This window comes from Oxyura jamaicensis, chromosome 4 (genome assembly GCF_011077185.1).
Source record: "Oxyura jamaicensis isolate SHBP4307 breed ruddy duck chromosome 4, BPBGC_Ojam_1.0, whole genome shotgun sequence".
NCBI lineage: Eukaryota > Metazoa > Chordata > Aves > Anseriformes > Anatidae > Oxyura > Oxyura jamaicensis.
Window position 1 is genome coordinate 78,145,131 of NC_048896.1, and position 26,075 is coordinate 78,171,205.

Consider the following 26,075-nt stretch of genomic DNA (forward strand, 5'->3'; position numbering starts at 1 on the left):
AGGTGTTTGATTTTGCATTAAAGGAGCCAATTAGTTCCTTTTTTGACTAAAAATATATATATCTATTTTTTATATTTTCAGCAGACAACAAACCAAAATGAAGCTTGGTAGAAGTCATTGACTCAAAAAAGCTTTTAAAGCATTTTAGTGCAGTAATTCTGATGTGAAAAGTCCCCCCACATTGAGACCATTTTCCCATGTCAATGGTTTCAAAAAAAAAAAAAAAAAATGACAAAGACAGTAGCTTCAGAAAGTTCCCTTGGTTCTGGGGTAGAATTGGACATTAAAAGGCAGACTGGAGCAACTGTTTGCTGGGCAGCCTACATGAATGACATGTTGGCTGTAGCTGTGTTGAACCTTTGCTGTGGGGTTATCCCATGCAGGGTTGTTTGTTGGTTTTGCAAGCATATTTCCCTTGAAAACAGGAAGAGGTCAAGAAATGCCAGCAACAAGTAACTGACCATGACACAGAACAAAGAGCACTGGGTCTGTGATACACTGGAGAGTTCTGGAGTCTCTGTTTGTTTTTCACTGTTGTAATTGCACTGTTGTATTACACAACATATTTAGCTTTTGGTCTCGTGTGGGAGCAGCTTTCAGGAAGGTTTCTGCAGCATAATAGCTTCCCATGAGGAATGATTTCAAAGGGCAACTATAGGATATAGATATAAGAGAGCTGCTGATCTTAACATGTTTTCCTAGTGATTTGTTTCTGAATAACCATTTTTTAAAGTACTAACATTCATTTATTATAGAACATTTACATAGAGGGAAATGCTGCAACCTATCTAATATTTCTCCATTTATTTGTAACCTCTCAAAAATAATCACTGTTTTTCCAGACATCATTTAAATATTTTAAATAAAAATTATTGTTGATAAAACACAATGGTTGAGACAAGACTAAATTGAATAATGGATATGTAGATATCTGGCATATAAAAAGTCTTGGAGGCTGTTTTATGAGATCTGAGGATCAAGGTTGTTGTCCTGGCACAGAATGAAAGGTGTCTTGTCACAGATATATTTGGCAGCCTTTTAAGGATTTGAGAATGCTTCATTCATATTCACAAGAGCATGGAAGTAGGTCAATCACCACAATGTGTCATGCTCATGGAATACACCAACAACACCATGATTTTTTAACCTTTCAGCTGTTGTGAATCTACCCACATATAGAAGTGGACAAATGGAGAAGTCCCAAAGTTCACTTCAATTTCCAATACCAGTCAATGCCAACTCTGGTTTAAGATTTTGAATGAAGGTTAGCACTAAGATTTTAAGCCTCTTGCAAATATCTTCAACAGGTTTTGATAAAGCTTCTCCAGTTCTTCTGTAATGCACTTTGAACCATTGTATGTAATTATTTTCTTGGGCAACTTCCAGAAATGAAAAGACAATAAGACACATTCTGATTGGTCTTGATTATTACCAATGGAAAAAATTATTTATTCTGAACATATAGCTTTCTTATACTTTCATGGTGTATTCTTTGAAGGGGAGATGACACAAGCAATGCTCTGTTTTGTAACACAGGCCATGCCTCTTTCACGCTAACCATAACCTACTAAATTGAACACATCTCTTGAAAGTATCCATTCAAGAATTTTTATGTATGCTGTTACTGTGAACAACCTTCATAGTTTGTTACTCAGCTGCTTTTAAGAATTTCAGGTACAAAGACTGTAAATAAATATGTAGTAAATTCAGAAGGCTTTCACTGTAGATTGTTCTGTAAAAGGCTATTTCAAAAATCATGTTCTACAGAAATGCTTAAGTAAAATATGCCTTTATTTTGGCAAACAGTACTGCAGATAGATACTTTACTAGCATTTGGCATTTCTCTATTTCCTTTCTCTTCTTTCCTTTCTTACAAGGCCGATTACTTAAAACTTAAAAGTAAAAAAAAAAAAAAAAAAAAAAAAAGGTATCTTGTAGAAACAGAAAAGATTAATTTGTTTAGATAGACAACAAGGAAATTATCTCCCAGGAAACAGTGTCTGTTGAAGAGCATATTAAGAAACTGAACTCTTATGAAAGCAGGAAAGTCTCCAAATTCATGATAAATGTTTAAGGTTTTTTCCTTTGCATGGGAACAAGAAGTCAGTTCTGAGCCATCCAGCACTTGTATTATCCTGAACATACAGACTTTGCTTTCTGCTAATAGTAAGCAGGAGAAAGCTATACAAAAAACAATCTAGACTTTAGGAGGTTGTTGGGTAGATGCCTGAGTTAAGGAGGTTTTTGCTTTTGCAAACTGTGCCTCTCTGCGACAGATGACACTGAACAGACAACACTGTAACCAAAAGCATTTTTACCACCAGTCAGAAGCAAGGGGAGGCTTTTCTGCTTCTGTGAAATCATGAATTTCAGTTGCTGAGATTATGATCTGTGGGACGCACTAAGTGGGATGTAAACCATAATGCTGCTGTTAGCTGGCTTCCCAACTGAAGAGCCTTACACAGAGGCTAATCACCTGCTTCTGAGGAGAGAGGAGGTACGAGGAGAGTTTGTTTTTCCTATAAATTGATCTCTGATCCTTTCATCCCTCAGTATAGCTGTACTTGTTTAGTCTACTGAGGCCTCTCAGGGGTAACACATAATGAAGTACAATCGTGCAAGGGTGTTCATAGCCACAGCAGTGCTGTTTGCTGTGCTCTTTAATGGATTTGGATAAAACCTCGCTCAGCAAATAGCATGCTGAAGACAAATATTCTCTTTGTTGTCTTAGGATATACTGTCCCCATTACTGTACTGCATTTGTTTTCAAAACAGACCCGGACACAGTAGCATTTTGGTCTTTGAACTTTGAGCTGCCCAGTTGTCAGGTACTGATGCTTCAGTGTGAACCTTAGCACAGAAACGAATCGCTGGCTTTGAAATATGAGAACATGTGCTGTCCTGATGGGCGAACCATGTGGTAGCTTTCTAATGTCTTTGTAATTTTACTAAGATCAGAGCTTTCATGAAGAAGCAAATTAAGGAAATACCCAGCTGAATGCAGTCTGTTTGAGCTGCTCCATGCTGTGCAGCCAACCAAGAGGGAGGCAGAAATAGAGCCTTAGGCCAGCAAAGGTGGTGAGTCTGAAAGCTCAAGGGGTGACCAAAGCACCCAGCACATTCTCGGGCAGTTTATAAAGGTGGCAAAAATCATTAAATCCATTCCAGTGCTGCTCACCAGATGTCACTGCAGAAATGAATTAATTGCACACAGGGAGCCAAACTGTGTTTCCCTTTCTGACACAGAGCTGAACCTTGACTTGGACTCTGCAAGAGGACAGTGCAGATCATCACCTTTTGTGATCCCATCTTTGAGCATTAGGGCTTTTACACCACGGACCATAACCAAAAAGGTGAGTAATCTCTCATTGAAATCAATGATGTATGTGGAATTCGAAGTTTGCCTGATGTGCATGTGGGGAAAAATCAGCCTTATTTACCCTGCTGTCCTGCCTAGAAGAGGGAATGGGCAGGACATTGGCTTTGCCTCTCTGTTTGCTGGCTGAAGCAGCAGTGCTGGGGTTTAGAAATTGCTTACTCCTAAAATCCTGGAGGAGGAAGGAATCATGGTTCAGCCTCTAAGCCTCACTGCTCCCCAGGCCACCTGTGGGACAGCACCCACAGTAGGTCATACAGTACCCTTCCCTCTGTGTCTGAGATCACAGACTCACTACCTGCCAGGTCCTGGAAACTCTTGCCCAGAATGTTTGCTCCCCTGGTTGGCAAACATATTTGGGAATGGGGTAGCAGGAGGGCATGTTCATTCAACAGGCGTGTCTTTGGTGTACCAGGTCACAGGCTGAAAATGCATGAAGGTGTAAATAAGATGTCTGATGTTTCACCAAAATTTCAGAGCTTAAAAATCCTGCTGGAACAACTGAAATGTAAGGCTGAAGTGAAAGCACACAACACTGTAAAATTCTTATGGCTTTAATACCAGCATGCTTGTTGGAGTAGTTATTCACTGTAGATATGGTTAGTGGTATGCAGGCAGCAGATTTTTAGTTCTGTGGCATTTTGCTGACTTTACAGTAAAATGGTCTTCCTTTCTCAGATTTTAATGTGCTATGTCAGGAGTAAATTATATAATGGATGCCTGGGACTTTCTGTCTTGTGGTCTGACTCTATAAGAGATTTCACCCTTCTTTTCCTCAGAGAGGGTAATTAATGGAGTGCACTATGATTTCCATATGAGATAATCTTCAGAGAACTTTATTTAGTTGTTTAGCCTTGTGAATCATTTGGATTTAAAAGAGGCTATGTTGAGAGTATATTGTGCAAGGAACAAGCAGGTGTTTTTTTTTTTTTTTTTTTTTTTTTTTTTTTTTTTTTTTCCTGCAGAGGGCCTCTTCAATGTATTTAGGTTTCTGTTTCTTACTGAGGTAAAAATTTGTATGTATTTTCACTATTAACCTAGCTCTATAAAGCTGTGTATAGGCCTTTGCATTCAGAAGTGGTTTAACAGTTAATTGGTTTCAATGAACTAAGAACCTTTCCCACAGGCAGGAGTTGTAGGATCAGGTTAGTTAACAATTTAGTTAATTTACTTTTAAGCAGTGTATGCCTCAGTTTCATGGTGCAGGTTAGCAGAGAGACAAGTGTCTGTAAAACAAAGATCTTATCATGCAGAAGAAAATCTGATGATACTGATCTTGACGAACTGGATTAACTCACACTAGTCATGAATTGTTTTTTTGTTTCTTTGTTTGTTTTTACCTTTTTTTTTTTTTTTTCACCTGAAAGTCAACATGGAGAATAGATGATTAGATCCAAGAAAAGGGGAAACATGAAAAAGAGAGATGAGTATTCTCTGTGGCTTTATTGTCTTTGTTCATCTGCAGTAGTAAAAGTTGCCTAACTGAGTATGTGGTAAAATAATCATTTGTCAAAGAGGTAAACTTACTGTACACCAATGTTCTGCATTTAAAAGATCCCTAGTGTGCTATGAACTATATAGTGTTCATAAAAACTCATACTCAAGAGTCAAATATTCTTCCTTCTTCAATTACTGCAGTTTTCCACTGTCTCTAAGGATGGGTTATTAAACACTCAGTGTCAAGATACACTACATCCTACTTTGTATGATGTCTGATAAATTCATTAGGCCATATTTTTTTTTATTTCTGATTATATATATGTATGGTTATCATAGACTCTAATTAAAAAAAAAGAAAAAAAGGAAGAAAGAAAGACAGTAGGAGTTCCCTAAAAGTCAGTAGGCAGATTGATTCTTGATTCTGAGAATACTGTGCTTTAGTCCATGAAAGCCCGAGGTCATTTTTGCCTGGACATTGCATAAAGTGTGCCTGCCAGATTCAATATATATAATCCAACGCCAAGTGACTGAAATTAGGGTTTTACTGTTTGATCTTTCAGGCAAGTAAGCAAATTGTCACTTTCATTTCCCAATAATTGCTGGGATAACAGATCTAGCTGTTCTTTTTTCCAATGTACACTATTAACCAAGGTATGGAGGAAAAAGTCTGATCAAAGGTAATTAACGAATCTGAACAAGATTTCATTGGGGTATTGGATCACATTTCCTTTACACATGTCAAGGGGAGTATATCTAAAAAAAGGACAAGGCTGGTTAAATGGAAATGAAGCTTCCAGAGGAAGTTATGTTCTTTTAGAGGTAATATGCTAAAGGGCTGAGATTATAAAACTATTGCTGAAGGATCAGCATGCTCTTACACGTTGCTAAGTGCCCCCAAGCTGACATCATCATTAGTTATTTATAGTACACTAGTATCTGAAGGTCCCAGCCAGATGTAAGGCCTCCTGATATCATCCTCTGTCCAAACTAGAAGAATGTCCTCAGTCCCAAAAAGCTCACAATGTCATCTAATCTCATTGATGTTGAAGGCAATCAGACCATCTAAAGAGGGGCTTCAGACTCATATAAAGGAAAGGTTTTTGCAGGAACAGCATCTCAGAAAAACCTTTCTTGATGGGTAGATTAATAGTTCCTTAATGAAATATTTTAATTACTTTGGCTGACACAGACAAGTACTATGGCTGGAAAAGAATAAAGTCAAAACGATCATATATCTCTTTCTTTAAAGATTTTTTTTTTCAAATATCTTTCATGATCCAACAGAGTACACAGACACATAGTCAAGAAGTAAGAAAGATGTGGGGACATATATATTTACATGTTGCAGCTTTTGTCAAGAGACTGACAGTGGAGTGAGCAATTTGAGAATTCAGATTAGTGGTTGTACTAAAAATTGGAGGTTGTGATAAAACATTTTTGAAGGTTAGCTATTTTACACAGAATTTAAGTCAATACAGATGCTGTGCCTGCCTTGTAAGAAATCCATCATTTCTTACCAGAGAGAGAAGAACTATTTTTCTATTTTTTTTTTCTTTTATTTTAGAGAACACTTTTAAAAATCTTACTAATCTGTATTCTGCAAACCCACTACTAATGGCAGGTTTGTTGGAGTGTAAACCACTCTCTACTTTGCCTTGGGCTGTCTGGTTTGTTCAAGTTACCCTGGAACAGAAATAGCTGTAGTTTTGGCAATATCAGTCCTGTTTTACTATAGGGAATACATCACTATTTAGCAATGAGCATTTCCAAATGCAAATGACCCTCCAAATTAGGGATGTCCTGCCTCTTAGAACCACTACTAAACGACCACCTGCATGTGTTCGTATTCAAAGCTGGTCTACTCACCCCATATGCATCTCCTCCAGTGTTTTATTCGACAATCTGTTTAAGCTTCGCAAGGGAGCTAGCAAATTATGTATTGCTCATTTTGTCAAAGTCATCATTGATGACAATTCCGGCATCAAGAGGCTCATTTTGTTCTGCAGATGTTTTTTTCAAATAGAAGATAAATCATGGTTTTCAATCTTTTTTCTTCTTTTTTCTTTCCTACTTTCTTTCTTCCTTTCTCTCTTCGTTTCTCTCTTTCTGAGTGTTGGGATATACACTCCACTGCTAGGAACAGGAGTGGGAACACATAAAAAATAAATTAATTCAAAAAATATTGAACCTCAAGAGGAAATCCATTGCAAGCCTACAGAACCCATTAGTATATGTTATATTTAGTACCAGTATAATGGACAGGAAAAAATACCAAGTTGTTTATATAAAGGGAATGGTCTCATTCATACTGGATAGCATCCCAAATTCCAAACCACAATTTACAGTCTGGCCAAACAACAGCTATTTTTTAACACAGGATTTCCCAAGCCTGTAGGGTGGCATCTTCAGATGATAAGAACAAGTGACCTCAGAGGTAAGATGCTGTAAGAGGCTCTTTTTACATTCTCTCAAAGTGCATCTTGTCCAAGGGCTATACTTTACACTGTGAAAGGAACACACTTTCCTGCCAGTCTCTTGAAGTTGGCAGTTAGCAGTCTTAATTTCAGGGCATCACATTCACAGTAAATTCAGTTTTTCAAAAGCCTTCCACGTTCATTGACAAATGAGGTCATCCCATTTGCTAAGAAAATGCACCTCTCCATGATCGGACTATTTTCAGAAACTATAACATTTTCTGAAGCTTATTGGAAGACACATTATCCTCCATGGAACATCATAACTTTTTTTGGTGGCCAATTCTCTCAAATGATTTAAGGATATTTTATCATCCTTTTGAAAAATAAAATCATGGTATTTCTCCTCTGTAACTGGAAGTGACAAGTTATGGAATTCTCAAGGGTTGAGTGTATTGAGGGTTAAACATATCAAGAAAACTTCTCACAGAGAAGGACAGATATTTAACATATGTCTTGCAATTACCCTTAGGGAACTGACTGGAGAAACATACAGAAACACTGTTCAGGTGTACAGGGATGGGGTTAGAAAAGCTAAACACTGTACGGAGTTGAATCTGGCAATGAATATGAAGGACAAGAAAGGTTTCTACAGGTCTATCAGCAACACAAGGAAGATGAGGGAATATATGGGGCGGTGGATATTGTGAGATGGCGAAGGCTGAGGTACTCAGAGCCTTCCTTGCCTCTGTCTTTACTGGTAAGACCAGTCTTCAGAAATCTTGAGTCTCTGAGACCAGTGGGAAAGTCTGGAGCAGGTAAGACTACACTGGTGGAGGAGGGTTAAGTTAGGGAACATTCAAACAAGCTGGGCATACACATGCCAATGGGCCCTGATGGGTCCAGAGAAAAATAAAAATAAATGAATAAATAAATAAATAACAAAAACCTTTTTTTTTTTTTTTTTTTTTACTGCAAGGCTGGTCATACACTGGACCAGGTTGCCTAGAGAGGCTGTGGAGTCTCCATTGCTGGAGCTATTCAAAACCCTTCTGGTCATGGTTCTCAGAAGCCTTTTCTACTTGACCCTGCTCTGAGCAGAGTAGTTGGACTAGGCGATCTCCAGAGATCACCTTCCACCTCAACCATTCTGTGATTCTGGGTGATTATATGAGGTTATGAGACAGAAATAGTCGTGGTTTAAGCACCTTTTAAATTCCTTCATTCCTGTAGGCATTATATTATTTTTTAACAATATAGCATTTCAAATATAAGTGACACTGCTACAGAAAAATATGTTTAAATGAAGGCACAGTTTACCAATTAAAACATGTTGAACAAATATTTTTTTAAACCAGGTTCAATAATGAACGCTTCTAGAAAATGTAACTCTTTCATTTAAATTCTTACTTTCCACTCTTTTTTTGAAAATCTTAAACAACAGTAACAATGAGAGACAAACTAACAAACAAAATGAAACTAACCCTGAGAAAAAATATCATCTGGTAATTTAAGTGTGCACAGGATATTTTTAAAAAATAAAGCATGCTGGTAAAAAATTGCCATTATCAAAGCTTGTGACAATTGCACTAAATAGCAAGAACTACTTGTAATTGTTCTTAAATGGGGAAAAATTTAATCTGTATTTCAAAGCTGGAAAACTGTATGTGTAGAAAATGTCCACTGCACAGCATTCTACACAATTCTGTTACCAGCTTTTGGATGTCCCTGGTGTTTTCTGTTGAAACCTCACTGTTATATTTTAGATGAATACTACAAGAAAATGATCAATATGTAGTTAGTAGATTTTCTGTCCAGAGCAGTCTTACAGGACAGAGAACACGAGAATCTTGACCTCAAAGCAATTCAGAAGTGACAGCCAGCATCCACCAGGCTACCTCTACATCAGTTTAAGAGCAGAGGCTAAAAAAGAACCAGTGATGAAATATTAGACAACTTGTAAGAAATTCAGAAAATCAGATGCTCATGTATGTCCTTTTGGGAGGGCAGTTCATTTGCCTTCAAAGAACTCTGTAACTACTTTGTTGAAGACACCAGATAATGTCACACACAAAGATATCCATGTCATATTTCCAGACTGTCAAAAACTGGAAGGCTGTAAAGCTATTATGGGACAAACAAAAATTGTTTGATACAGTGGCAAAACATGACAAAGCCTTAGTGAATAATTTTGAAACCTATTAGAATAGCAGCCCAAGTGATCCCTCACCTACTCTCATGAAAATAAATAAATTAATGTAAATCTACAGAGTTCTTGTAAAGAGTTTTTGAAGGATTGTGAAAGAAAACAGAGATAGGCCTTTTCACCATGAACAGTTAACGCTGAAAATTGTTTAGACTTTGGGAAATCAGATGAACTGCTGGAAATCACAGAAGTGACAACTACAAGAAATTGGCAGCTCAGACAAAGTACCATCCCAACTGATTAGCTTTAGATAATGGAACTTAGATGACTTCTCATGAGTTGGTGGAATTTGCCAAAGGATATGAACTTTTTCATATCACAACATCACTGCCAGACAAATGGCAAATTCCAAATTTCAGTGAAGAAAGTAAAGAAACAAAGATGTCACATGGAAAATTATTCTTTAATTGATAAACACTTCCATGGTACATCACAATGACACCCAGTTACTTTAGCACATTCAGCATATGAATTACTATATCTTACTGTGGCTGAAAAAAACTGGACAAATATATCAGATATCTTTGCCTAAGCTAAGCTCAGTACTGTAAACAAATCAGATTTCTTCAAACATTTCCTTGTTACAAAATGTGTACATGAAAGCAAGTTACCTGTGCTGAAATGATGTGTCTCATTCAGGTAATACAGAAGGGACAGACTGATATTTCACCATATCCACTAATTTACTCACTAGTGTATTAGCAGCACAACAAGTATGAGTATCCAGGATGATAAAGTACACGTTACATTGAGATCCGGTGAAAAAAATAAAAATAATAATAATAAAAAACCTTTCACAAGTGGCTGACTTATATAGGAATATTTAATTAAAATGACTTATCTCCAAAAGAACCTGAGTGCAAATCAGACTTCTCAGGAAGGAATGTCTGCAGAGTCCTGTTTCTTCTATGGAAGCCATAAAATATATTCACATCATCTAAATATTCAAGGGAGAAATTTCACTTTATTTCAAACTCTTTCTCTTAGCAAGTCTTGATAAAATCAAAATACATTGCTAAAACTTGGGCTACTACTCTAGATTTTATATATGGATTTTAAAAAATTGCTTTACTTTTATGTGAGTCACTGTAAAGGTTTAGGCAGAAAGACACAAAAATGCAAATAACGGTTTAACAAGCTTCCAACAGATTGATGTAAAGAGATAGAAAACTGAAAGTATGAAAATAATGAGAAAAAATAACAAGCTGCAGAGATGTTAACAAATACAACCTTCAAAAAGATCTGAAATATACTATACAGAAAATAATAATTTCAGTTAGGTTTTATTTTACTAATTTTATTTCTTTTGATTGGAAAAAACAGTTAAGTTTTATTAATATCCTACAGCCTTTTCAGACTTTTTTTTTTATTATTTTTTCATTTTCCTATGTGGCCCTCTTTTATTCCCTTCCTTTAAAATATATTTTACATACTGATTTTCACGCACAGTTTACTGTTTCCTGCAAAAAGCCAAACTCACAGAACTAGCTGCTGGAGTTATTGTTAGCACACAAATAGACTAAGACAGATCGTAAAGTCCCTGGTGATCCAGGAACTATATAATGCTGACTAGTTCCAGCAGTGCCAGCAAAAATTTCATAAGCCAGTACTTGGATTTCAGCAAGATCATTCCCTCTAGTTCTTTCCGCCTGAGCACTGACTCAAACTGACCTTATCACTGCCATAAGCACCACACTCTTCTCAACCTGAAAGGAATGCTTGGGTGTTCAATGTCAAGTTGTTTCTCTGCAAGCACCTCCCAAATCCCTGGCCAAGGTGGTGGTGGGCTGAGCACTCCAAATGCTTCAGGCCGTGTTGGAGGCATAGGCTCCTGGGGAATTCAGCGCTCCTTCAGATGGGGAAGGGGCGCATGCACTGCAGCACTGCTGAGAAATAGCTTCAGAGGCGCTAGAAAAGTGCTACTGGGTAAGAGGGGTTACATGAGGAGCTGTTTGAGATGCTTCACATTCCTGTTTGACTTAACCCTGGCACAACTTACAAGCGGAGACAAGCCCTTATACACGAGGCATAACAAGTAACAGAGGCACTAATGCTATGAAGCATTGAGTGTTTCCAAGAGTTAAACATGCTTGACACCAAGAAATATGGGGAGCAAAGTCACATTCTTATTTTTTAGAATAACTGCAAATAAAAATTAAGTGTAAAAGTGTTCCAGCCCTATCTTGGAGCTTATTCAGCCTGTCTAAGATCAAGGCTCAATGTAAGCTTTTTCCAGCTGAACCTGTCTTGTGCTGCAGTGTATGTCTGGCTTCTTTAGCATTCTCGTGGAGTGAGCCTGAAAATTCTGCAACTGGTTCCTTTACATTTAGTCATGATTTAAGTATGAGCACAAATAATCACATCAGGACAGAAGTTCCTGTTTTATTTATTTTTTTATAAAACTTAATTTATGACATTCTTTCTCCACATTTTTGGTCTTCATCTTCAGTATGCTATAGATGCTTGTCCTGATAGCAGAGAATTGCATTTTAGACAGTGTAGATAGGAAGAAACTGGTTGGTCTGGGATATTTGGCCATCTGGGAGAAGCTAGGTTTGGGGCCTCATTGCATTAGTGAGCTTTTTCATTCTACATGATCAACAGTGAGATAGTTAATCAGACTGAAGTGTAAACTCTCTGTAAGGCTGCAGAGTTAACATAGATTGGGATGAACAGACCAGTTCACACCTCTCAGAACTAATCTCTCAGTCTGAAAATTTTGTTCACTGTTCTGGAAGGTCACTTAATTACCATGAGAAGTACAGGCATAATCACATGATGAAGGTTAAGCTCCAATATGTTGTTGTGAAGCAAGGAGTAGAGAAAACAGATTCAGAAGCTTTGCAGGCATAAAATATGTGGTCTCTCTTTGTAGCTGTTTTGACCAAGTCTCATTCTTCAAAATAAATTGTATAAATCTCACCACCAAATATTGAGGCACAAGGATATACTTTTTCTTATTAAATATGTTCCATTTGCAGTCTTGTTTCATATGGGAGGAGTTACTGGTGGTTGTTATCCACCGTAAATACTAGCAGAGAAGTAGCCTTTTCTGGAGAATGGCATCATGTTAAAAGCTCAGTGAAGTTACACTGATATTAATATGATGGATTAATATGATAGTTTAGCAGCCTGAGCAGAAAAAAAAATCTTTGGCATAAACAAAAAACCTTTGATTTTTGTGTCAGTTAGTTATGGTTAGTGAGAATAAGAGTATAAGAGCACTAAAAAAGATCTTCCATGTCATCGCATCTAGTCTCTGTTAAGCAACCAGACAACGTCAATCCTTTTTCAGGTGCTCTAAGGAGGACTGAAGACTGCTGACATAATACAACAGTCCTTCAGCTGTATTGGTAATTAGGTTTTACATACTCCACTGGTGGCAGTTGTTTCTTCTACATCATTAGCAGCTGTGTATGATCACTAATATGTTGTCTTGTCCAGGCAGTCCACAATTCCCTGATGTGGATAGGCCTGCAAAGTGCACTGAAATGAAGAGGACGATATTTAAACAATACTCGTGGGAGTCCTGCAACTAAAGCAGCCTGTAAAGGATATGTTCACACTGCAATTTTTCTTTCTCTTTCAGGGAACATTTACTTTTTTTTTTTTTTTTTTTTCTTTGTGTGGTTACATAATTTCATAAAATGTACAGATTTATTATTTCATTAATTATCACTTAATTACATTAATTAATTATTAATAAAACACGGATTAAATTATTTTTGAGAATGAAGGGTAAAGGTACCCTTCAGTCAAATTTGGCTGAAATCAACTAATGAGGTCAGAAGTTATTAGCAGAGCGACACAATCTGATAGACACGAATATGCATACACTGTGACCTCCTTAGGAGTGTAACTAAAATCAGTCTCTTTCCATCTCACCTTATAAAAGCTAGGGTTGTAAAAGAGATTTCTACTCTCTTCGCTCTGGTGTCTACATTTTTGATACAATCAGATCTTTTCAGCCAAAGAGCTCTGTATTACTCATCTCCTGACTAAGACAACTATATTTGGAGTAGCACTGCAGACAAATTTGCTTGTCAGCATCTGCTTATGGCAAACGGGATGGTCCTTGGAGGAAAGAATTTAGCTGCTGGTGAAAGGAATTGTGGGGGAGTCACCGGGAAGCCTGGCCTGGAGCACTGGCTGCATTTGCAGGATCTCCATGGACATGAGTCATCATGGCGAGGCAGGAGAGCTTTAAAACATGGAGGCCTCTCATGTTTCGACTCAGCAGGCAGTACATGAGACATGTTGGCAACAGTCAGGCTACTGAGTCTCACAGTGGGAGACTGTCTGGTTAACAGGCAAACGTCAGCTAAATGCAAACCAAAGAGGCAGCATAAAAGTAGCATTGGAAATGTCCTTCCACAAAATCACTGCCTTTTACAAACAACAACAACAAACAAACAAAGCAAACAAACAAACAAACAAAAAAAACCACCACAGCCTTGCACAAGAGAGAAAATATTGGAAATATTTTAATATTTTTTTTTATTTCCTTTTCCTTTACTCATAGGTTAGCATGTTGGGATAGTTGGGATAGACACTTCTCAGTGGGAAAAAAATGAAAATAAAACATACAACAAAACCCCAAACCCACCACATTAGAAGTGCATAAATGGTATTTTTTTTGTAGGTACTATATTTTTTATACAGAGTGACATTGCAGAGTAAGTTCTTTTTCAACTGAATCCAAGAAATGGCTAGATAGCAGAGTTGGGAAGCCTTATTGTCCGGGTGAGAGCTACTCACATATCTGAGAGAACAGCAGGTCCTCCTGCTGCAGATTGAGTCCTTGGGAGGTACTGGTTAGAAAAAAAAAAGAGCCGAATCCTAGTTGACTTTATCTAAAGAACATGAACTACTGAAGAGTCCAGCATCAAAACAGTGATAGCTGGTTGTATAAAGCAAGAATATTGGTTCAAATAACACCAGAAACAGGACATAGTGTGTAGGGATCTACAAGCAATGTAAATTGAGCTCAGAGCAACTTGAAATACACAAATAAAAATGCTCGACCTTACGGGCAGTCATTCAAGACAAATTAAAAAAAAAAAAAAAAGTACATCCTAATCTCACCGTTACCAGAGGAAACATAAATGGCAGTACATGCAGTGACTGAGAACAATGATTTCCGATACAGAGAAAGCTGTCTGCAAAGTGACTTTGGCAAATTCAAAGATATGTGCTGATTCAAATATAAAAATATACTGCAGAAGAAGCCTGCCAACTGAAAGCTGCCATATTGGTCGAGGCACTAAATAATCACCAGCCTATTGCTGCTGTTCAATAGCCCAGCAGAATCGTGGAGCCAACTGCAGTGCAGCTCCAGCACTACATGAAAGTGCTAATATCAGACTTCAGAAATGTGACAGAGAATTGATTTATTATTATTATTATTATTATTATTGTTATTGTTATTATTTCGCAAAAGCTACCTAAGGCAGCTGGACACATGCAGGTTGTCAGGAAGAAAATTCCTGAAACAGATAGTGCTATTGCTTGGAGCAGATAGCTGGTGACTGATTTAAAGAACGAAGTCAAAATTTCTTCTTAGTGATGAAATATTCTTTATTGACAGCGCTGGATGCACGGGGGATCCTTCCACCTAACGTGCATACTCAAAGTGACAAACTATCTCATATTTATACAGCAGAATAACGAATATTCAATTAACGCCTATACATATGCATTACCTAAACCCGCCTACTCACGCTTCTTATGCTAATTAGCTTATCAGTCCTTTGCACTTGCGCAGATTCTTCCAAGAATTGTGGGCAGGGGTCTTAAGGACATGGGCAGTGGTCTTTAGGAGGAAGGCCGTATGTCTTCCTCATAGTATACTTTTCACCCTTTATCTAGAATGTAGTGATTTTGCAAGTTTGCAATGTCCTTATCAGTCTGAGCTAATTTGTGTCCTTGTTGTCCATCTGTTTCCTGCCCGAGACGGGATGTCTGGCAAGTTTTTGTTCCTTAGTTTTCACCTATTCTTCACCTCTTGGCTCCTGATAGTATATCTTACAGACTCAGACTATTTCTTTGACTAACAGATAATATTGAGTAACTAATCTATTCTATTCTTAATACCTAGATAATGATTCATCCTACTGCCTAGCTAGCTAATCATCCTTTTATATTTACTAATTGCTTGCTTGTTTCATGACACAAAGGAGTACCAGTGACTGCTGAGCAGAAAGGCAGAGCAAGTCATAGAGCTCATCACAGTACAGACTTAAAATTTCCTTATCCAGAGAAAAAAGCAGAGCAGTCATCTTGAGGTCTGTGAAGAATTAAACTTAAGGACTGTTTCAAGGACTGGACAGCCTGAGGGCAACACCAAAGTAGAAATGTATTCCTATTTGCAGCTGGGGAAACTACTGAAATGCAAAGACCATCAGCTCTGATGAGGCCACAGAAGGAAGAACTGACAAGGCTGCAAACAAGAGGTATTATTATGCTCATTGAGATTAGCACAGAGTGAATCAGCAGCAGAGAAGTAGTTAGAAAGTCCTCAGGTAAATGAAGGATCTGTTCTGAGCCAAAACCACTGAGCAGAGCACTTGGAAGAAGTCAGTATCCATTGCTACCAACTGGAGACATGCTGCTGTGATTTATACATGGTCAAACTGCTTGTGACGTCAAGAACAGATTCTGGCATGTTAAGCTAGTGATCCATCTAGCTTCTTGACAATGTTTGCCACAGTTATTGGCAGGAGTTTTGGGCATGCAGGCATCAGCCTAAGCCTGACATGGACTGAAACTGGACTTATAGATGTAAAGAGTATAGCTTATGACATGATTGTTATAGGAGATTGTGTGGTTGAGGTAATCTGGGAACATGAACTCAAACTGAAGCAACTTCTTAGGAAATGCTGACAATAGAATATTAAACTACAAACAGGCAGGCTGAGTCTGAAAGAGCTGAGTTCGTCTTATACCATATGCTTTCTGATGATCTTTTTAAGGACTGTGAGAACAATGAAACTGTAAGAAAATGCCCAGGCTGGCAGACAAGATGAAATTTTCTAATTTTCAGTAGCTCTTCAGATTTTGCACTTGCCCTTCAGATACCTCTTGAGACTGCTCACAATGATACAGCATGGGGCTTGCCAGAGAAACTGGAGTGGGTATCTGGAAAAGTAAATAAAATTATAAGCAAGCACCAGGCTTACGGTACTAAAGTATTTATGCAACAGCAGGAGCTACAACAATATATCACAGGAGGAAGCAAAGTGTCCTTTTGCAAAGCCCACAGTAACAGAGCCTGGACAGATACAGGGGTAGTGACGCATCAGACTTAAAAAGGAGTTCTGGCTCTACTTTTTGTAGTGAAAGGCTGCTTTTGAGTACTAGATAGACTTCTGTGTAGACATCAGAGAATACCATAGAATGACAATGCTGAAGGCAGCCAAATGACTGGAGCACATCTGTGAGAATCCAGATACAAAAGATGAAGAAGTGATGTCCAGAAAAGTAGTTCTTGGTGCAAGTATATTGATCAAAACATTTGTTTGAACCAAATTAACAAAAAGATTTTCTAAATAATCTTAAAATCAATGTTGTTATTTTGTTCTTTTAAAGTTATTATATAAATACACATAAACACACTTCAAACATGGGAAATTATGTGCAGTATAAGGAACTGACAGGGTATTGGATAAAACAGACTCATTCATTTTCTGATCAATCTCTTATAAGCCCATGATCAATCTCAACCACTACTTATTGGTAACAATCTTCTTACGTTTCTTCAATCATTTTGAATAATACAATTTTTATAACAGCTGGAAAAATTATACTGTGCAAGTACTAAACCCAATTTTTAGATTTAGAAATATTACAATTTCATGAATAATTCTGGGCATTTCCTGGACTAAAAGGTTCTAAAGGAGACTAAAGAGATCCAGCCAGAGATCCAGGAGAGCTGGTTTCAGGCTGTTTCTCTATCACAGACTTCCTGTGTGAACTCCAGTTCTTTACACTGCACATTATTTCCAATTTTTAAAGTGTGTTTTTTTTGTGTGTATGTAATTGAATTTACCTATCACAGGGATGTCTGATGCACTCTCTTGACTGAAAAATGCTTTAAAATGTGTTAAGGTTGAACATATATATATATACACACCATACCTGTACATGCCTGCAAATACTTCCTTTTTTGTGTGAAGGTGTCTAGATGTTTTTTCATGATTAAACAACATCCAACTACACAGTACTACTTACATTAACAAAGCTTAATCACATTCTCATTAGCAGCTTATTATAATCATTAACTCATCATTTGTATACGAAACAGATGAACTGGCATTTTATGTGCATTGAGGATATGACCATATGCGTATTTACTATCTACACGTCCTTTTATATTACAAACAGATAAGATTTTTTTTTTTTAACTCTTTAGTTCTTGTCTGCAAATTTCTGTGTTATGGTAAATAATAACATATTCATTCATGTTAAATGTATTTTGGATGATCTTTAACAGAATTCCAATGGCTGAATCCAAAGCCACATCCTTCTTGCAACAGCTTCCACAAAATGTCCCAGTCACAGATCTTTCTGTTTCTTACAACAGAAACATATACTTCTCACAAATCATTCATTAGAAGCAATAATAACATGGATTTGCTAACTTCTTTACAATAGTTATTTAAAAATAAATTAATGTTGCCTTAGAAGTAAAACACATTTCCAACTGCTCTTCAGGTTTTATTTCTACTGGTGAAGCTAATTTGAGACTAGAATGAGTCAAAAGCAAAAGACTTCAGCTATAATCTCAATGAAGATAATAAATTATTTGAGAAAAGTGGGACAAAAAGAAGAGAAAATTAAAAAATTTGATTCTCTATTCTAATCTAACAGCACCACACAAATCTGCAGGTGCTTTTACTGAGTCAGTTAGCAAAGTCAAGGCAACAGTGTCAAGGACACTTGTTCTGGCTTCATCCTATGCATTTAATGCACCAACCCTAAATGACTGCAGCACTCATTCATTACTTGAAACTTTGCCTCTCCTGTCAAAAGCTGTTTTCTTGGAGAACAAAGAAGACAAGAGAACAGTACTGCTGCCAGCCAGACTTTCTTTTCAAGACCATGGCAGAAATAAACTAGGCCACATGAAGGAAAGAGAAAAGGAAGGATCATCATTTTTGTGTGGCACTCTCCCAAAGTCCCAGGAGAGTCATATGTGCCAGGACTTTTTTTGTCTGTCTGAGAACTCAGGGTTGTTTTCTAGATGTACCTGTTGCATAGCTCCATTATTCTCCAAGGTAACAGTGGACAAAACGTTTCCTTTCCATTTTTGACAGGATCCACACAACTGCAATGCATTTTCTCATTAGTCTGTAGTAGAATTAGATTGCAATTGAAACCATTTAGCCAGGTAAATGTCAGCATGCAGTCACAGAAAGAGGAATATTCTGGTGACCTAGGGAGCTGAGCTGGCAAAAGTTTCAGACCTTTTCCTCAACAAAAAGCAAACAAGAAGTACTGTTTTTCTTGAATGAAGGGAGCGTTGCTCTGATCAGAGTATCAAGTCAAGCTTTCTCCTTTCAGCATGGGCATAATGTTTCTTTTCAATTTCATGATATTTTGTGTTAAACCCATTGCAAATTAAGTTGATTGCCTAGAGACTATAGCTACTGCTTATAGCTCGCAAGAGAGACAAGACAGTGTAATGATCTGTGACTGCATACCGTACATGTAGACTACAGCCATCAGTCAACTACATAATCTTCAGCATCAAGATTCATTAAAGTCAGTGGGAGTCGTTGTTAAAACCCTGTGTGCAATTTGGGAAATGTAAGGGTTAATGCTATAGAATAAAGAAACTGGGTAAAGAAAAAAGTGAAAAAGAAGCTGCTATAGATGAGGAGGATGCAGCTAGTATAGTGCTTGTGGCTATAGATTACTCTTAGATTTTTCACCACATAAACATTTTGAAAACAAAACAAATGACAATCTATCATGTCTTAGGAAGTGGTGTTATTTTCCTTTTTTGTTATACTCATCAAAATTACTGTTTCCATTTGTTAAGAACATTTTTTTTCCCAAAATTCTTGCATGCTTATGAGCATGTCACTGCACTCTCTTTCTTCGCAAATAAGTAGCTGTAATAAAGTGGGTCTTTGGGATCTGAAAGCGTTAAAAAGAAAGTTAAACTTTAATTATGGGCTGTAAGCTGCTGAAGGGAGAATACTAGAGTGTAGCAATGACATCTGGACTAGTACTAGTGCACGTAATGCATATCTGTCACTGACAGCTCACTGGGTTACATTTAATTCACAATCATCAGTCATGTCTTCTTCTTTTATAAGAAAAAAAAAAAAAAAAATCCTACAGAAGCACCAGTGGTAGAGAGATTGCCTTCAGAGGACAGATTCTTCCACATGCTGATTCAAGCAGATGACCTTACAGATGTAAATGAAATGGACAAATAAATACCAATAAATATAACTTTCATATGTTGTGATAATACATAATCTACTGTGTCTAATGAAGCTTTGTAACTCTTCTCTTGCCCCTACACTGTTGTTTTCTGACTGACACACCTTTCTCTTGGGTTTGGGGTAATGCCTCTATGTTCTCTCTTTATGTAACTCAGAGCATAGCTTGGATTTACCAAAGCAAAGTGTGAGCAGTATCCTTCTGCCAAGAGTAAATAAGTGTGAAATCTAAGAACCCGAAGTGGTTACAGGATCAGTCCAGAGGCTGGCTGAGTCTTTGCTCTGTAAGGTTGCATTTTTGTCTGTGGAACAGGGAGTACTGAAGGAAATAGTGTTGAATAGAAATCAGCTTGAGTAAGAGCAGGAAATACCAGCCGTGTAAACTGACACAAAAACACTAACTCAAAGCCTTTCATGACAACCTCCTTTCTCCTCAAAATATGTAAGCAGCAAACTGCAGGTGTCTAGAAATGTTTCTCTTACAATATGAAACTGTTGCTTTCATGGCTCCTCAATAAGAAGACATGGACACAGCCGATTTTCGCTTAACTCGGTTGAGGCAAATAAAACAGCAGAAGCTATGGTAAACACAGACCTCTCTGATCTCAGACTAAATGACAATTTTAGCACTAACACTTGTCCAGATGCTTTTGTTACAGATCAGAAAACCTGTTTGGCAAGCTCTCACTCATTTGGCTATAAGTATTTCAGTTGCCCTCCCACTAGATGTGGTCTCACCACATAAGTCATGTTTCAAGACAGAGTGAACAGATGAGCTTGTCTTACTCAATCACTAATATTGATTCACACATTCACACAGAAGAAAATGCAACTTTGAATTGTCTTGGCAGACAATACACCTTACACATGCACAATTAAAGATTAAGGAATTAGCAGGTGCCCTAATTGAAGCCCTTCACAGTGGGTTCTATGATTTGACCACACTTCATTATGCTTGTCCTCTTTTTGCTTTGAAGTGACCTCTGACTAGGTGCACATTTTACTATGGTTTATGGCAATTATGATTCTTGTTCATGGTAGATTGCCTAGAATCTCTTTGGACTATCTAGTGTATAATCTTTCTTTATGCATTTCTACTATACTACCACATGCATTAGCACTGGCCCGCTGGGTACGATTTTATCTCAGCTTTCATGTATACATTCTAATTATTTTAGTACTGCACTGTCATTGGAGCTTAATGTTGGAAATAGAATCCACTTCTCACTGAGTCCACGACAAAATTATGACTTGTGACACCTTAGGTTAAGCTTTCAGTAATAAATATGAAATAATAGGGCATTTCGTACTATGGCAAATACTAAATTAGTAAGTTAAAGTTATCTAAAAAGAACAAATAAATGTATAATGTCCTGAAATAAATACATATTAGAAGAAACCCTAGTCATAATAGCATCATGTGTTTAAAACTAACATTTTATCATATGATGAGTTCTATGGTAAGCTATTATTGCTACTTATTTTTTTGCATAATGGTAGTGCCCAAAGGTTTGGGCACAGTTATGCTAGACACTGAATAACTGTTTTATTTGTATCTATATTCCTCCTACCCTGGCTAAGCACCAGTTTTTCTCTGCTTGGTCAATTTCCACAAACTCTCTTCTAAATATCCTTAAAACTGCACCACTTCCAAGCGTTTCACTGTCCACCTGTCCCAGGAAATAACCTTAAAATATTTTTTTTTTTACCCCATTTTAATCTTATCTTCCCATAGAGTCAGAAGAAGTGGCTGAAACCTGCACTCACTAGTTCATACACCTCAGAATTCCCCTATCTTTCCTCTGCTAAATCAGTTCCAGCTAGTAATGTCCTTGGTGTTGGTGTTAACCTTTCCCAACATTGCTTTCATCAGGCTTTTAAGAAAAAACTGCTAAGTTAGTCTCTTCCCTTTGCCCCCATTGCAGTCGTGGCCGATCAACACTCCACCACATGCTTTGGCTCCTCAATCAACAGTTGCAGAGTTGTTTTTCTTGCACATTTTGTTATCATTTGTTGCTGCTATAAAATGGCAACTAATTATCTCCTTTCCAGCACCTTCACTGAAATTGATAGGGGATGGCATTTTAAGGGGACATTTTAAGAGCATTCATCAGCATGTTATGTTTGAGGTAACAGTTGCTTTCAAACCAGCCAGTAGACTCTCTCTTCCTTGTTCTTGATAGAATGTTCCTCCCTCACTCCTCGTTTCATACAGCATGCATGTGGATGGCTTTTGATAAGAAAGCAGTATAATAATGTCACCGATTCACAGTTATTTATTTCTTTGCATATTTGGAAAGAGCTGTTAACTCATCAAACAGATAAGTAATGGAGACCAAATACAGCTGATTGCTAAAGAACGTCACCCCCAACATGTTGTTGCCTTTTAGAGTGGCAGAATATTCTTGTATTCAGAATACTCCCAGACAAATTAGAGAGGCACGTTTTATACTAAGATTTGTGGCAGATCTCTTTTAGTATTCATAGGTGTGCCAGCATAATACAATTCATTTAGGAATATGACACATCTGTGTAATTTGTAGGTGTTGACTGTCTAACCTTCAGACAACTTGATGGAAAAAAATAATTCATCCATAACAGAGACCTTTATTTTTCAATCCATAACATTCTATTTAATGTATTAGAAGTACATGAAAAGAATAGAAAACCAGGAAAAGTACAACAACAGGAAGAGAAAGAAATGCCTTACTGTATAACATTTCAGCAAATAATGTAAAGATGGATTACCACATATTTTAAAATACTTTATAGTGAAAGTTCTATCAGTCTATGGGTCTATCTTACTTATCTTTGTGATAAAGTAAGAGAAAAAACATTGCAGTCATATACAGATATGACATTTATTTTTCCAGCAATTCAGACAACTTGAACATGACAATATTGAGGAACATATTATGAATATTTCATCTCATGATTAGAATCTTCTTCAGATATAATGCTCTACATTCACGCCTTAACTGTGAAGTGACATATACAGTTGCATAATGTATTTACATCTCAATCATTTTTATCAAAATAAAACAGAAGTTACATATAGCCAGGGAAGGATAATAAAAAAGATAATGTGCTCCTCTAATTTTAAGTCTCTTCTATTTAAAATAAACTATGTCATTGCAAGAGAGTAACTTTTGATTACTCTGAATAATAAGACCTTTAACTTAAAAAGGCAAAGTGCATGCTGGGGCATTTTGACACTCAGGATTGTCAGATTGCCAAAATGCTATTATCTGCACCATATGAACTAGTTCACAACTATCCCAGGGCTAGTAATTCTGCATTTCAGGAAATGCAATTTATGGTCACATTATACTTTTCATATTTGCACTAAGAGTATCTCCCAGGCATCCTTTGCGGATTATGGTCCCACCTGGATCAGGAATAGGTCATGAGCGAGGTTTTTCTCAGTGAACTTATATTTTTGTTTTTGTTGTTCGTTTTTTCTTTTTAATTTCCTGAGGTGTACACAGTATACAATTTCCCTTCTCTATGTTCCATGAAAGCAATTTTTTGAAAGAGTTTTAGGTGAGACAATACTGTCCTATAGAAACAGACCCTGAACTGAGCTCCCAGCTTTTTTCAGGGGCCTGCTTGTGTCCATGTCCCCAGCAAACCCACAGGCATGACTTCTTCACCCAGAGTTTTGTTCCACTCTCTAGACTCCTTCTCCACTCCCCTCTCCCAACTTTGGACTCTGTGGCCGCCTTCACAGCCTCTTTTCCTCCCATCTGCTGTGTGCTGGCATTTTTCTCTACAGGAGGTCTCAGATGATCCTATTGAGTATAAAAGCGCTTTAGTGATCAGTAATTTGGAGTCAATAAACCTCCTTAGTAATAGGACTTGTTACTGAGCGCAACTGCTGCTAGCTCCTCTTCTAGCCTGCTTCCCAACCCCAGGCTTCTCCTTGCAGGAGGGGACAGCCAAGCCTAAGCATTTGCCAGTCATGCAGTTAACAGCAGCATTTGCTCCATATAAAAAGAGCTACATCATCATTACCAGGAGGGAGGAGTGAGTCTAACAAAACACATTGCATGAACAATCACGTAATTGGATCCCTACTGGATATGCAGCCTGAGTAGTAATTTCAGATGGCACCGATGGTGTTATAACAGAAATTATACCTCTATTGTCATATTACAACAGATCCAATTCTAACCCGAAGCAAAAGGTTGAAAGGCACAGCTACATCCGTGCATACCAGAACTTTTCTGGAAAGGCTAATCCACTTTGAAATTTATGCCAAATTGGCAAAATCGTCCACTCCTTCTGAACTCAAACTCTTTCGTTTAGGCACACAGGGAATGCGAGAAAGCAACCTTTTTCAAAAATACACAAAAGAAGGAAAAACCTCCTTTACCACCCATTATATTCTATGTCTCTTGGCTGCATGAGTGGGAAACATTCTGGAGAGTGATAGTGTGCGCGGATGTGGTGTGCTAGCTTTTTTTTTCAGTAATGAATTTTATGCCTGCCTGTTTCTGTTCCATTGTCTATTTTTAATTCAAATATGTAAAAGCTTTTCTTAATACAGACTCCCAGGTGTCAGTTGCTGCCTGGAGTCCCTTTTCTTTCCTCTATTGTTCTCTTAATTGTTACTTCAAAACAATTAGCTGGGCATTCATATGCAAATGAATGCAAATGTAAAGGGGATTGGGTGTGAGAGAATACCACCACTCGTTAATTTCCACTTCAAGGTCTGCTAGTAGGAACAACAAAATTGCTTAACAATGTATTTTTCCTGGGCCATAAAGGGTGAACTCGCGACGATTCCAGCCATCCTGCTGGCTTGGCAATTGTTAAGATTCAGCCGGTTTTTGGTAAGATTTTTCTTTTATTTACTTATTTGGTTATAGAGATCGTGTTAAACTTGCCACCCTGAATTGCCCTTGCCCTTGCTCATTTATGCTCAAGGACATGCCTAATAATTTGGATACAATCCAGATTAGGATAAAAATTAAATTATTAATATTACTGCTATTAATGTGATCCATTAAGAAATAAAACCTCTCACTTGAAGGAATTCCTCATGTCTCAGACAAAATAAAACTTTTATAATTTATAAAAAAGTGTGCTTTATTGCATTTAAGCCTTAGAAGAAAGATACACTGACTGATAGGCTGGGACTGGGGATGAATCCTAGAGAGACTTTGCCAGTTGCTAAGATAAATCTGATCTCTTTTGGAGCAGCTGTATTTATTGTATAAATCTGCATTCCCTTTCAGGCTGTATAGTAAAACTCCTTATGAAAAATAGTTATTCATCATTCAGAACCGCTTTACCAAATAAATACCTTAGTTTTTCAGATCCAACTAATATACAGAAACCAATTAAAAGACCAAATCCTGCAGTCATTAGGCAGGAAAAATTCAGAACCATGCACTATGCTGAGCAGGAAAACCCACAGTACAGCAGGAAAACTCCATTACTTGGATGTGGCTTTCCTACCAGGATCCTCTCATGGGGAAAAGTGTGCCTCTAGGAGGCGTAATTTTAGAAAGAAATTTCTGAGGCTCTGAGAAGAGATGATTAATTTTTAAGTCCACAATTACTTCTCTTTTATATTACTGAAGTGTTCTCTCTCTTTTATATCTGAAAAAAAAAAAAATCATTTAAACAGCAATAAGGGACTGCAATATGTACTCCTAAGGGCTGGTAGCATCTTCGTTATGCAGTATAATTTTCATGTTTCGCCAGGTCCATTCCTCATGGAAATGAAATGCCTCCTGGATTGTAGAGCAGCATAAGGGCAGTGAGAGCTGACTTGAATTCCCTGCTCCTTCACTTACCCAGCAGAGCTGGGCTGGCTGTTTAGGTCTGGACATTCAGTTCTATCTAGATGTCTAAATGTCAATGCTATCAGTGAAAGTCAGATGTTTGCATGCCTGTATCTAGACCTTGCCTGTGTCCTTTGTTCTGGCTTCCTAGCTCTGAGATGGGATAACAGCAGTGCCCTACGGTGCTGTTGTGTGAATAAACACATTTAAGACTGGGAGGAACTTGGGCATAGTAATGATAGGGATAAATACCTCAGGCAAAGAGGCACTGCCCCAGTATAAACAAACAGTTGCAAAGCAGCTATGAATGATCTGGGGAAGGAAGTCCTGTGAGTAACAGGGCCATATTCAAATTGCCATTAGCAGTGCACACCAGAGGAGGAGACCTTGCAATGA

The 26,075-nt window shown here is 37.5% G+C and overlaps 2 long non-coding RNA genes across 2 annotated transcripts in view; one reads left to right on the forward strand and one right to left on the reverse strand.

Annotated features, from left to right (window-relative positions):
• Positions 1–23,349: 23,349 nt before the first annotated feature.
• Positions 23,350–24,386, reverse strand: LOC118167209. Its single transcript, XR_004751010.1, has 2 exons — positions 24,263–24,386; positions 23,350–23,678 (listed from the first exon to the last, which is right to left on the reverse strand). It is a non-coding gene; the product is annotated as an uncharacterized LOC118167209 (long non-coding RNA).
• Positions 24,387–24,599: 213 nt separating this feature from the next.
• The window catches only part of LOC118167207, an 80,689-nt gene continuing 79,213 nt past the window's right edge, over positions 24,600–26,075 (forward strand). Inside the window, exon 1 of the long non-coding RNA XR_004751008.1 lies at positions 24,600–24,722. This is a non-coding gene — a long non-coding RNA (uncharacterized LOC118167207). The remainder of the gene's footprint in view (positions 24,723–26,075) is intronic.